The 12,262-nt window shown below is 42.3% G+C and overlaps 1 long non-coding RNA gene across 1 annotated transcript; it reads left to right on the forward strand.

The window, feature by feature from the left end:
* Positions 1-606: 606 nt before the first annotated feature.
* On the forward strand, positions 607-3,635 carry LOC119173495 (uncharacterized). Its single transcript, XR_005110116.2, has 3 exons — positions 607-996; positions 1,582-1,701; positions 1,793-3,635. It is a non-coding gene; the product is annotated as an uncharacterized LOC119173495 (long non-coding RNA).
* Positions 3,636-12,262: the final 8,627 nt, after the last annotated feature.

A 12,262-nucleotide genomic window follows, 5' to 3' on the forward strand; every position in this document is an offset into this window, starting at 1 on the left:
GATTCATGTTGCAATGTTTACACATTTTTGATTTCGTTGCCTTTTAGGGGCGAAGCTCCTTAAAGTGTGGGTCATGCGTCCCCGATGTATGTAGTAGTAGTAGTAGTCGTAGTAATAGGTAGCCACCTTTCGTTTAGTCCTTGAAATATCTGCTGGATGGTGGTACTTGTATATGATGAGTATATGATAATGTTGGCCTCGTCGGCTCAAAAGGACATAGACGGCTGCCAGGATTTGTCGCGGCACCACCATAGAGTCGCTGCGCCGTGTCATGTCCAGTAGGTCGTAGTCATGCCAGGCCCCGGAAGTTCCCGCGATGGCCGTAGAAGGAAAAAAGTCGATCATGGCGAGTTTCGTCATATGCGCATATAGTGGAGCTACTAACTCCTTTTTTAGCGGTCGGATAAGTTAGTGTGCATTTTCCTTGTTAGGCACTCAATGCGGCTAAAGTTTTTATTTTAAGATATATCAAAAAACTGTTGAAAGAGTAGTTACTGCGTCATTTTCATAAAAAATCGAATAAAATATTTCTTTTTCACTTTTATCAGTAATACAAGAGCGGTGATCGTTTTAGTTTAAATATTGAGATTATCCTGATGCTCGAAAAGCAGCAGCCCATTGGCATCGATTGCGTTTCTGTTGGTTAATTTGTTCAAATTGTCCGCGGTTAGCCGCGGTACTTTTTGTCGATTGGCATTGCAAAGCTTCGTTTTAATTCAGTTTTCATATATTAATGCGAGCTTGCGTGTCAGACTTTACGGGCCGCTATGACGTAGCGAACGTATCTAGAGGCTGCAAACCATGTTAGCTGCTGTGCTTCACCGACATCCGGCTGCGCAGCCTCCAGTGTGAAAATTCACGTACAAGTAACCTAATCCAATCTAACCTAACCCAACCTAACCTAACTCAACCTAACCTAACCTAAAACGCCGGCAAATCGCTCGGAGACTGCTTATGAAGACGAAATAATCTTGCACAATGTGGGCGTGTTCACCGGTGAGTGAAAATGTGCTGCTTTGCATCTGCGCATGGCCCTTTTCCTTTGCATGCGCTACAGTTTTTGTTATTTCACAAGGCTTTTCGACTTGGTACAGCTAATGAAATGCACACCTTGTAAAGTTTGAGATCGTTTACTTCGTTGTCACATTCTTTACTCTTTACTGCGAAAATTTGTAGCACAGATCAAAGCATAAGTTTTACCTGTTTCTGCTCAAAATGAGTCTGCTGCAATATACGCTCATAAATTCAATACGTAATAGAGCCAAGTGAACCTTAAGTAATATAAGCATTTGTACATTTTTCGTAAGTTTACAATCAAGCATATTACAGTTGCATGAACCATATAATTCATCAAGTTGGGGAATTATCCAGCTTTGTCCTCTGAAGAACTTCACTAAAACAAATTCATTATAATGCCATACAAGACAAATTCACAAAAACAGCAATGTTATGTCCACACTACCTTTCTTATATGCAGTGTTCCCATATACATATTTTTTAGTCATGCATCACAAATCTGTTCACGTTTCTATCAGAGTAACTAGAACTGTTTTTTTTTTTTTTCTTACAACCCAACCGCAGCCTCCAAGGAACTGCTCATACCAGTGTACGCTTGGATGCCTCACCACTCTGAACCTATCTCAAGTCAGTGAAGAATGTGTCATCACCGAAAGCAAGCTCATGGGCCAAAACCCTCGCAAGGTATGGTTGAAGATATTTTATTTATTGAACATAATTTGTTGAATCATTTCTGTCGTGCCCTGCTCATGAGTCTGTTTTTTTTTCTTCTCAGAAAACTGGACTAAATAGAGACCATTTATTTCCAAGCTACCCACATCCAGTCGTAAGAAGCTCTACAGTTGCCATTGTGACAATCCTATGCGCCACCAATATGCCAGGCGGACAAATGGAAGCCATATGCCGAAAAGCAGTGATAGCGTACGGTATGTTCAAGCTGTACGACATTGGGTGCACAGATTGTTGTTTCTTGCTTTATGAACTACTCAGTTTACCGGAAACGTGCAGGCTTCAAAATTCTTGGACAGTGCATGTCATGGGGTGCACATACAGTATTTCACGCTACGTTTCGCACTTTCGATAGAGTATCACATATAACTAGGTAACAAATGGGCTTCTAGTAGTGCATATTTAGCAGCACTTCTTTTTCACATTGTGTATAAATTGCTGTGAATGTAACGACTGTGCAAGGCAGTGGTAGGTAGAGCTATAGTAGTGTTGAAACAGTTACTGATACCGTGTGCATGTTGGGAGTCACACTATCAAAATACTTGAAAAAACTGTGCAAGAACTCGTGCCTTCATTAAGCAAGACATGCCCTGCAGAGGTAGCAATCGGGGAGCCGAACCATGACAGTAAAATACCTAGAAGAATAAGGAAGAATAAAAATGGGTGGATCACATTTGGCAAGCATTCTCAAATCACGAATGATAATCTGTCACTAACTCTCAAGCTGAACATATATAACAGCTGTGTCTTGCCCGTACTTACCTACGGAGGCTTACAAAGAGGGTTCAGCTTAAATTGATGACGACGCAGCAAGCGATGGAAAGGAAAATAATAGGTGTAAAGTTAAGACACAAGAAGAGAGCAGAGTGGGTAAGGGAACAAATCGGTGTTGAAGATATCGTAGTTTAAATCAAGAAGGAGAAACGAACATAGGCTGGGCACATAGTACGCAGGCAGAATAACCGCTGGTCATTAAGGGTAACTGACTGGATTCACGGAGAAGGAAAACGCATGAAGTGAAGACAGAAGGTTAGGTGGGCCAATGATATTAAAAAGTTTGTACGTATAACGTGGCAGCAGAAAGCACGGGACCAACTTGATTGGCCGATCATAAGAGAGGCCTTTGTTCTACAGTGGGTGTAATCAGGCTGATGATATGCCAAAAACAACCACCACGATGCTTGCAAGCAGTGAACCGTAGCGCTGAAACGTATGGCAATATTTGTGCTTCAAAACATGTTTGTTTACATGACAGATTTAATGCAATAAAAATGAGAATTAATCAATTATTTTCATTCGCTTGCATTTCTTCCACTGTGACTCCATGATCATCCTTCGTAGCTTGTCCAAGGGCTCTAGTTAAGCATCCGAAATCTCATCTGCTGAGAAATGCTGCTGTTGGGTTGTTTTCCTCCTCTAGTAAATTTAGTTTGGTTTGATTTTGCAAAATGTTGTGATCACTCTGGACAGACTTGTGCAAGCAGCAACGAAAACAAGGGGCCCCCAGTTTGAATTAGCTGTTGCGGATACCAATGTGTTCAAATTGTCGAGAGATTTCCACCAATAGAAATACACAGGGCTGTGCGCTTTTACTTAACCGAGTTCAAATAACAACCTTTTACTGTAATATTATTTGTTCTATGCAAAACACCTGATGCACGACAAGGCATTTTTAAAGGTATGTTAATTTTTAACAGAACAATGACTGAGTGCATTCAGTAGGTATAATCATAGTTTGCCAGTGTTTGTACATGTTGATGATTCGACTGTCTACTAAAAGCGATTTTCTTGATATTGCTGTGAAATATGTAGCCAAAAGAACTAGTTTTGTATGGTACCCGTGTTAACAGTTAGGAAGTAGTGAAGAATAAAAATGTGAATTGAGCTTCTGTCGTTGTCCATTGTTTGAGCAGTGTCTTTGATGACTATGCACCATAGGCATAAAAAAACTCATTTATTCATCTGTCAATGCAAAGCATAAAAGCTTAAAAGGTCATTCAAAAAGTAAGGGCCATTTGGTTCCAAGCAAGTAAATATTCATTAGCAAAAGTCTTTATTGGTGGGCTTAGTTTAGCAACAACCTATTTCACTTTTCTACATAATCACTGCTACCTTCTTCGTGCTTCTCGTTCCGTCCAAGTAGTTTCTTTAGTCAATCTGAATAAAAGATTGCCACTTGGTAATTGAATCTCTGGCAAACGGGGATTGTGAATTTTTCACTGTCTTCAAATCGTACCCCGAGCCACTGTTTCAAGTTAAAGAACAGGAAATAATCACACGGCACAGGACAGTAGGGCGAGCAATTAGTGTTCCCTACCAAAATATTTGATCTTCCCATTGGTTCTGATTGTGGTGCAAGGATGCTCGTTGTCATGTAGGAGGCCGATTCTGGATGAGAATTTGTGACGTCATCAATGTTTATCGTACTTATTACTGTGGTGAGTGTTTCACAGTATATGTTAGCTGTAAGTGTGGCCCACATTTTATGAAATTCAACACTGCAAATTCCCTTTTTGACTTGGAAAATGGTAGCCAACATTTTCTAACTGGAGTAAGCTAATTGCTTGGATTTTTTTTCAGTTTTTTGTGAAAAAGATTGGTGGCACCACTGTGTTGTTTCTGCGATTGCGTACATACACTATGAAGTGTCCTCACCTGTAAAACAGTGTGCAAAAACAAATCACCCCTGCTTTATCGGTAGCAGTTCAAAAACGCTCATCCACTTGATGTCCTTCAGTGTTTGAGTTGGTCGGTAAGCATTTTTGGAACCTAGCTTTGTGATATCTGGGCATATCGGCTACAATTGTGCAAATTGTAGCAAGGCCAACAAGAAAAACTTTGTCTTACAGACCACTAACTGATAGTCCTCAATCTATTGCAATATCCTGTCTACTTGGAAAGTTTGGTTGATCTGGATGCCTAGCGTGGTGCTCCACTGTTTGTCGTACACATTTGTGCAGCCACTTCGGAAGTCTCAACACCGTGTTCCGACACTTGTTTCATTCCTCACACTTGGTCCATGAACTATGCACAACTCCTCGTAAATTGGGAAAGCTAGTGATTCTTTTCCATGCGAAAATGTAAATACAGTGTGCACTCCACAACAGACGGGAGCAACAATATTCGCCAACATTGTTGTCTGCATTCCTCATCAAGCAGATGGCTACTGAGCCAGAACAATCACTTCAGTATTTTCGCTGAGAAGTAGCAGATTGTACTGTGCACATGACTCTTTAGTCTGACCTGCAAACACTTAAAGACGAGGAAATAGCCCTTACTTTGTGAATAAACATCGTAGAAAATTTCGTTATGCAGATTTGACTGCAATTATTATTCACTACCTATTTTTCTAACATTGCTACTGTGACTTCCAGCACTTCTCAGCTGTCTAGTGTTACTGGTGTCCCATATGTCCCTATTGTATGCGTATATGTCATGTGCAGTGTATTGGGTGTGGTATCCACTGGTGCATAATTTCTTTTTTGTGAATGAGTGCTTTTGGGAGCACCAACAGGCATCCTCTATCTCGTGTGTCAGCTTTTTTATTTATTCATGTTACCCTACAGGCCCCAGAAGAGCATTGAGTAGGGGGGGTTACAGAAAAATCACAATAACATAAAGCATAAAAAGAAATTATATCGAAGAAAACAAAGAAAATTGCACAATGGAAGGGAGAAGAACAAACACTATAAGCAAACGCAGCAAAAAAACAAAATGAAAAAAAAAAAAAATAAAGCATCGTTATACAAAATTAAGAGAACATATAAATTTGCAGTAGCTCACGAAATTTGACCGGATCTCTTACAGAAACAATTTCATCCGGAAGGCTATTCCAAACTGCGATGGCGCGTGGCAATGCAGAATTATTGAATGACTGAGTGTTGCCGAAGATGCGTCTGAAACTGAGATGATTATGAAGTCGACTAGATGTACGCGAAGGAATGTCAAGCGATAGACGACTGGTCCACGAGTTGTAGTAGTACTTATGGAGGAGGCATAGACGGGTGATCAATAGTAGGCAAGCAAGGGCAAGGGTAGCTAATTCTCTTGTCATCATTGACAACTTTCACAAGAATGTTGACTTGCTGAAACTTTGACTCAGGCTTTCATTATTCGCCAACTGTTACTCAGTTAAAGTGCCTGTCACTGCAACCCTTTTACTTCTTTCGAAACGTAAACAAAGTTTCCTTTTCAACATGATTTTGAAAATGGTGTTTTCCCAGGATGCATATCTTACCACAACCGGAAGTTGATCTAGTTAGTCGTAAAAAAATCGGACGCGCAGGTAAGAACACAGGTTCTAAACACAATATCGAGAACAATGTTATATGCAGGGGTACCTAGCACAACAGCGTGGGGTCATTTCTTTTTATTCAATGCAATGTGCTTCTCGCCAATGTGTTGTCAAATGTCATATTCCAGCTCAGGCTAATTTTACTGACACTGCACTTTTTGAGAGCATGTGTGGTGAGAAAGACAATGGACAGCACAGTACCAAGTACTGTGCAAGGGGTGTCCAGTGTAAATATCATTCTGACTAATTGAGACAAGAGACAAAGTTGCACAATTTCAGTGGGTAATTTTATTAAACAGATGGCTTTTACATGCTAAGCAAGTAAGCTTACTTGCTTGGCATGTTTTTTTCCAGTTGAGACCTCTCGGCCACCTGGCGGCATAGCGGAAATATTTATAGTAACATTAGGATGCCGTGGGCGCGAGTACTGCCCTGCAATAGCAGGGAATAAACGCCCATAAACCTGCGGGTACAGTGTTCGAAACACTGTACTTTAGAATATGGCTGTATTCTTTAGATCGGGTGGCGGCTAACGTCATTTAGCCCTAATACTTAGCGAATAAAAAACTAGATTTATCTCTTTTTTTCCTTTAAATAGTGAAGTTGAGGACTGTTACCTTGCAGTGAAGGGTTTAATTTTCACTCGTGCCTTGATTTTAGCTACCAACCTTCTTCTGGATATTTCTACCAGATTTAAATCTGTTTTGCGCTCCCTGTACCTAAACCCCAGTGCTTTGAAGAACCCTGCGCTATCATCCTGAACTATAGGGTGAAGCCCTTTACAGAACATTATCAAGTGTTCGGCAGTTTTCTCCTTTCCACACGCATTGCATACTGTTCGTGTCTACTCCTTCGTAACTAAGGATGGATGGATGTATTCGGCTGTGCCCTTTAGATTGCGTTGAGTTATGCTGTAGATTAGGTAGGATATACAGTAACTCTAAGATTGGATGGTGGCTCACACCACCTAGCCATAAAGTTAAGTACTATCATTGTTTGTTTAAGGATTAAATTTCTATCGCGCCTCGATTGTAGCCACCAATCAGTTAGCCTCCTCCTGGTTATTTCTACCCGTTTAAAGTCTATTTTGCCTTCACTGGCCTTAAACCCCAATGCTTTGAAAAATTCGACACCATTATATTCGACTAAAGGGCGGAGCCCTTTACAGAACATTATCAAAATGTTCAGCCGTTTTTTCCTCCTCCCCACACGCACTACATACCGTGTCTGTGCCTTCGTAATTTTCTCGGTACGTCTTGGTCTGCAATACTCCCGTTCTAGCCTCGAAGAGCAGAGAACTACCCCGAGAATTATCGCAGATCTTCTCCCTTGCAACTTCCTGCTTAAAAGTTCGGTAGGCCACCACTGATGATTTCGTAAGCATTTCCATCTTCCACATGTCTCTCTCTGTTTCCTTCACCTTCTTATTAATCAATCTTTCCTTTTGGCTTGGTATTCTGCTGTTGTCTAAATACTTGCTTGACAGTTTTCGAGTTCGTTTCCTTCATTTAGTATCGACATTCTTCATGTACAAGTAACTAAAAACTTTCCTAGCCTAACGCTCCTCTCCCATTTTTCTCAGTCGCTCCTCAAATTCTATCTTGCTGCTAGCTTCCCTGCACTCAAACAATGTCCATCCCATGTCACCCTGTACCCCCTGAATTGGGGTATTCCCGTGTGCTCCCAAAGCAAGTCTACTATGCCACGTTGTTTAATTTCCAATCTTACTTGAACTTCTGATTTCACGCAGAAGACCGCATTGCGGAACGTCAAACCCGGGACCACGACACCTTTACAAATCCCTCTCACAATGTCGTATACCTATTGTAGTTGCACAGTGCCCTGTTTTTCATTACAGCTGCATTCCTGGTGCCCTTAGTCATTGCGTATCTTTCGTGCTCCCTTAGATACTCAGCCCTGTTATTTCTCCACACATCCAAATATTTGTATTTATTCACTATTTCCAGCGTCACTTCCTGTATCTTACCCTCACTGCATGCCTTTGTTATCATTAGAAATCGTGATTGCCAATTTTTCCTTGCTGAACTTCAAACTTAACCTGTCTCCCTAATTACTACATATGTCTATCAATCCCTGCAGATCTTCCTTGTTGTTGGCTATTAATACTATATCATCTGCATACATCAATGCTGGTAACGACTGTTCAATGTTTTTCTTGCTTGGCAAAAGAAAGGCTGAAGTCGAGTCGACTCCTTTCTAATTTGGCTTCTAGTCCCTGGAGATGCAGCATAAATAACAAAGGTGACAAGGGACATCCCTGTCGAAGCCCGCGTTGTATCAGGTTCAGATACCTGTTCTTCCCATTTGATAACTACCTTGTTATTTTTATAGATATCCTTTAGAAGATTAGTTATTCCATCTTCCACATCTAGTGTGTCCAGTATTCCCCACAAGTCTTCTTGAATCACACTATTGTAAGCTCCCTTGATATCTAGAAATGCCAGCCACAGGGGCCAGTGTTCTTTTTCCTCTTTTTCAATACACTGCATCAATGAAAACAAATAAAGTAGCAGCGGCGCCACCTGGCAGCATCTGCGTGAAAGGTGACGCCGGAGCCCGGTCGGTCGGGCCACTAAAGTATATTCTAATTCACTATATTCGCGACCATAGAGTTTCTTAAAATTAACTAGAGCGTACTCGGGCGCTGCGATCGTTCAGCGACCATGAGAACCATGGAGGAAGGAAAAAGTTTTCCTTCCTCCATGATGGGATTGATGAGTAGTACTATAGTGAACTAGATAGTTCACTATAGTAGTACCAACGCCTCCTAGGAGGCGTTGGTTGTTCACACAATCTTCGTACTTCCTCAGTCGCAAATAAATGTTTTATTCTCTCTCTCTCGTACTTGTGGGGGGCGAGTAGTTCTTGCAGCTTCGTTTATTGCTGTGTTTCGGTTTTGTTTTGAAAGAAAGATTCAACCCTTTTATACTTCGTGACTAGATTCGGAAAGATAAGTCTAAAAGAATAAGGTGGTGAAGCGCACCCGCTGAACGTTTGCTGATTTTTGTTTCGTGGGAAAACAGCTCCAAGCCACACGGTCACACACAGGGCCAAAAGCAGGCCAGAAGTACAAAGATTAGACAAATGTGTGTACTACTGTACTACCAGAGAAAAACAGTCACGTGAAACCTTGGCTCACATCACATAGAACGTCACGGCTCGAATGGGCCAATCGCGTGTGACTAAATGGAAGACTGCCTCCGTCTGGTTTTGGAATTTATACATAATTGCACCACAGAGCCCCCTAGATTTCCTTTGCCTGCCGGATCATCGGCGGTTACTCGGGAAGCGGCCGTCGTAAGAACTGCGGTAGTGGCGTCACTTAAGTAGAGTTGTCTTCAAATAAGTTTTTACGTTTTTGGAGCTTATATCCGACAAAAATGATGTAAACAAGTTTTTAAAAGGCGTAAGCATAATTATAATTAATCCTACGTAAGTGACACCGCCGTAGATGACAGGCGTTCTGCGCTCATTCAGCAGGCAGCCCCTTCAATACAAGGCGTAGCCTCTGAAATTAGCAAATGCCAAAATTGCTAATTTCAAAGGCCAAGTACAAAGACCCTTACCGCTACGTAGGTAGCGCTGCCATAGATGACGGGCGTTTCGTGCTCATCCGGCAGGCAAGAAAAATATAGGAGGCTATGGTACTACCCATCACTCCCATGCTCGTCGAAGCGCCGTGCGTTGCAGCGCCAGAGTTCCCTCTGTATATATTAGGATACTCTAAGCTCACGACCACGTCCTCCATGCTCGTGACCATCCTTCCGAAAAAATGGCAGCATATCCACGGGGTGAATGATGGAGAGAGGGGCGAAGCATCTGCCCATCCATTCGTTCTTGCTTCCGTCCGTCTATGCGTCCATCTGTGTGATCGTCTGCACGTCCATCCGTGTGTCTTTCCTTGCGTTCGCCCATGCATACGCCCCTGCGTTCGTCATTGCATCTGTCTGTGTGTCATTTGTCCATCTAGTCAACACTCCAAGTACCACCATCTCTCATCTTTTCATCATATATGCGTCCGTCTGTGTGACTGCCCGTGCGTCCATCCACCCGTCCGTGCGTCCGCACGTCCATCCATGCGTTCGTCCACGCACTTCCCACCTTTAACCACCTCGAGTTCATGGAATATACTAGTTCACTGTATTCATGGCACTGCGGCCCAATGCTCGCTAAACTTTTCTGAAACCAAGGAGGCTACGCCCAGCGAGTATAACCTAGCAACCCTTTTTTGTCAGATAGTGCTCAATGTACATGCCAATGGCTGCTGATTGGGGATGAGAAACAGGAGAATTCGGCTTTTAGTTAACGCGCACGCTGCGAATTTTTTATTGTTCAACAACGCACAGGAGAAATCTCCCACCGGCACCACCTTGCAGGTCAAAGCGTAAGACTGGTTACGCGCTACGACGAGGGACGAACGGGTGCCGCTTTTTAAGCAGTTTCGCCCCTAAAAGTCAAGCAAAAGCAAATATGGCGACGCGGGGAGCGGCGGCATGAGCAGGTCGTAAGATTATTGAGAAGGTCGTGCGCAGCGTATGCTAAAGTTTGGAACCGCAAATCACAAGCCTGCGCTACTTTCCGCGTACAATAAATGTTATGGGATTCATGCACTACAAAAGCACTGACGAATGTTATACGCACCTGAAACAAGGCGAGTTTTAACTGAAATGGTCAGACGTTAACATTTAACGATCTCAAAGTGGTTGCAGAAAATCTCCCTAAGCTGATGTGTGTACTCTGCGGGCTATAATCTAAAGCGCGATTTGCCACGTATATTCACCAAAACGTCGCGTCTCGCTAGAACGAATCAGATTTATCGTGTCACGGATGGTCCGGTATATTCGTTGATGCACAAACCATACGAAGTGGTCTGTGTTCAAACAAACATACAAACTGGTAGGGGTTCTGTGCTACCACGAGGGACGATCGGGTGCAGCTTTAAGGAGCTTCGCCCCAACACTCGGTGTTGCGTAACTTAACACGGAGTTCTTACGTTCTCTCGTGCATCGCCGAGATACGGTGGCTACCACCATGGAGGAACCAAGGTTTCCTTCCTCCGTGGATACCACTGACCTCCCCCTACTAGAGATCAGTGGCGGCTACATATCTAGAGTGTACTAGAAGTATCTGGGAGTGTACTCTGTAACATAACCGAGAAATGAAATCATCGCCCACTTTTTCTCACGCGCACTTTTCCTCCAGCACGGGCTCACCACCTCCTTCCTGCGCTTGACGAATCACTGCAAAGAAACTGATCACATGACAAACAGGACCAATGTTTACTATCGAAAAGGTGAGTCATGTAGGTGTGGTTCTGTTACAGTGTACTAGAAGGGGGCAGTGGAATGTACGAGGCGGCCGCGCGGCATCTCGGCTGATTCTCCGGTGGGTGACAGTAGCGGCGGCGCTGTTGTCTTATGATACTAAAGATCTCGGGAGCGTCTGCAACGGGAGCGTGCGCGCCGAAGCCAGCGAAAGCGTGTTATTGCCCGTTTTTAGCGCACTTAACGTGTTTCTGAGGCTTTATCAGTGAACGCACCTGCTGCGCGCCAAAATTGCGTCTCGATACATTCACTGTTTCAAGAGCCTGCCGACACACACACACACACACACACACACACACACACACACACACACACACACACACACACACACACACACACGCACACACACACACACACACACACACATATATATATGTATATATATATATATATATATATATATATATATATATATATATATATATATATATATATATATATATATATATATATATATATATATATATATATATATATATATATATATATAAGGGAGAGAAGTGTATACCTAAGGGCTCGTATTTCCGTGTTTTAACACAATATTAATGAGATATAACAGACAGTAATGCCAAGGAATGTACAGGGGAAGTTATTAGAACCAATGGAATGTAAATAAGAAGAAAGAAAAGTGGATGAAAAAATTACCAGCTGCTCACAGCTGGTAATTTTTTCATCCACTTTTCTTTCTTCTTATTTACATTCCATTGGTTCTAATAACTTCCCCTGTACATTCCTTGGCATTACTGTCTGTTATATCTCATATATATATATATATATATATATATATATATATATATATAATTAAGTACACGCATTTAAGTCACACGTCACCGCCCCATTACGTATATTTATGCAATGCCCCTTAGCACAGCTACTA

Source organism: Rhipicephalus microplus, chromosome 5 (assembly GCF_043290135.1).
Source record: "Rhipicephalus microplus isolate Deutch F79 chromosome 5, USDA_Rmic, whole genome shotgun sequence".
NCBI lineage: Eukaryota > Metazoa > Arthropoda > Arachnida > Ixodida > Ixodidae > Rhipicephalus > Rhipicephalus microplus.